Raw genomic sequence first — 2,537 nt, forward strand, 5'->3', positions numbered from 1 at the left:
CTAGTAGTGAAAGAGCACATTTAACATTTCAGTCGAGTTGCAAAGGCCCCACAGTCATCCAGCATGTAATATCACTGACTTGAGTTGAGTTCCTCTGCATGAATTTGGCCTGTGTTGTGTTGGCACCTGTGCAAACACACTTCTGCAGAGCAGAAATCATCTGCTTGCCTTTAGCGATTTGATTTCTGAAGGCCACGTCTTTTACGTGGTCTTTGAGGTGCACATTCCCATCTGATTTGGTCTGACCAGCGAGCAAAGGTACTGCTGGCACTCACCGTCTTACTAAAGCGAGTCGCATGTGAGGGTGGGTGCTGACTACTCGTGAAACGTGGTGTCTAAGAGGGGAAATGGCGCGTGACACTGGCTTCGAGAACAAACGGCAAATGCAATGTACGGCTGGCCTGTCCCACTAACTGACGTGCAAAACTCTTCTGGGTTGGGATTTACAAATACACCCTGCACATCCTCTCCTTTCTTCTGAATTCTTACGACAGCGCTGGAGGAACGTCACTAGAATGAAGCTCTGATTCTGACTTTCAGCCCGTCTGGCCCCAGCAAGGTCAAGAGGCAGGTGTTTTGCTAAGGTAAGAAGATGCAGAAGTGCAAGTGGGCCGCTGACTTTCTCAGGCTGAGGCCTTGTCTGCACTGGAAAGTTTTATGGGCATTGCTTCAGCAGTTAGGAGTTTGGGACCCCCTACCCCAACTGCAGTGTAGAGACAGTCATGCTAGCAAAAAAACCAACAAGTTTCCCCATTTGGAGAGGTAATTTCAGCTCCAACCACGCCAGAGTTTTGCTGGGGAGCTGTATTTATGCTACGGGGCTTCCCAGCATATCACCAAAGCTGTAACTCCATTGCCAAAAGCCGTCTGAGGTGTGGACAAGGCTTGAGTCACAGTGAATTGTCCAAAAAAACCCCCTCTGTGTCAATCGAGAACAGACTGCATCTTCTTTTTAAAAAGGGTTTGTACTGAAGCATCTTGTATGTTGCTGGCCACGCAGGGAGGGGCGCTTTGTCTGTAGAAGACAAATCACGTTTGCAATGACAACAACCCATTAATTTCCTTCTTTAATAAATGATTTATGTCGTGCAAGGTCCCCTCATTATCGCCGAGGGATTGTGCACAGAAGCGCGAACCCCAAGGAAGCGCCAGAAGAAAAGCTGTGAAATGCAGCCTCCCGTTGTATCAGCCGGCTCCTCGCACGCGGCCCCGTGTACCTTCCTCTGCAGAAGGGAGCTATTAAATCTCAAGCAGTAAAATCCTCCCAGTTAAATAACACGCAGAATCCTCTTCCTCTCTCTGTGTTTTATAGCGCGCTCCAATTCAGCAAGCCCATAACATTTAATTTTTACAAGGCTACTGGTGACTGCTTCGTTTCAGCCCCCTTGTCTGGGTGTGTGGCAGTGTTCCCACTGGGATCGTAATTCAGGACCCCCCCCTGCAAGGGCAGACAAGGGCAGACAGCCTCCCTGTTGCCCCTTGTCAGGGGAAGCATTGTCATGCTAATTCCACCCAGAGCTAAATGGTTTTAAGTGACGATTTTATTCTGTGATTGAGCTATTAATGGGCACTCTCCATGACTGCAAACTTTAATGAGAAGGCAGGTGTTGGTGATAGTTGCAGGGGTATGAATAGAAAGAGCCCGTTGCTGTGAAGGGAGGCGGCCCTGGGGGTTCAGCTCATATTCCTGCCCTTGGGAAAGGAAGGCACGGTGATAGGTTTTCTATGAGAGGAGCTAGCAAGGGAGGAGATTGAACAGGTGCTGTCCAGTCAGTAATAGTAGGTGCAAAGAATGCATGGCTACACCAATGCTGCACAAGCAACCCGTGGGACTCGTTGCTGCAGGATCTAAGTGGGGTTCATTGAAACCCTGTGTGTTACCTTGCGGCTAAGGAGAATGCCAAGTTATAGTAAATAGCACCACATGTGTCCTGGTCTCGAGGCACGAGTGAGCCCTTGGCCTGCCGGGATGAAAGGACACTCTCCAAGGGAGGCGAAGTGTCCCCCAACTGCCTCCTGCAGGGTTTCTCAGGCCTTCCTCTGGAGCAGCTGGTCAAGATGGGATACCCAGCTGGGTGCACTGTGGGTCTGAGCTGCACAAGCCAGTGCCCAGGAGGGCTGGCCACACACCAGTGGGGCTGATTGGGAATGGGCAGCTATGGCTGTATTGTGAGGTGGGGAAAAATATTCGTGTTTGGCAAAAGAAAAGCAACTGTGTGTGGAAAACTCCTCACAGCGCCAGTTGGTTCCCCTCCCCGCAGCTTCCTGCTAGCAGGAGCAAAGAAATGAAGAGACCTGATTTTTTTTTTTTTGGTTTTTTTTGTGCAAAATCAGTAAGTTTCTAGAGAGGCCTTTCCCCGGGCAGCGCAGACGCTGCGGATGTAAACTGAAGCTGGGGAGTGCACAGGCAGCGCTCCCTCATTTACTGCTGAGAAGGATTTTTTCCCCTCTGAGGTTGAGCCTAGATTTTTTTTTCCCCCCCCGTTCTAATTTTTTCTTGTTTCTCCTCCTCTTACCCCTTCTCTAGGTGCCCTCTG

Source organism: Alligator sinensis, unplaced genomic scaffold (assembly GCF_000455745.1).
Source record: "Alligator sinensis unplaced genomic scaffold, ASM45574v1 scaffold589_1, whole genome shotgun sequence".
Lineage (NCBI taxonomy): Eukaryota > Metazoa > Chordata > Crocodylia > Alligatoridae > Alligator > Alligator sinensis.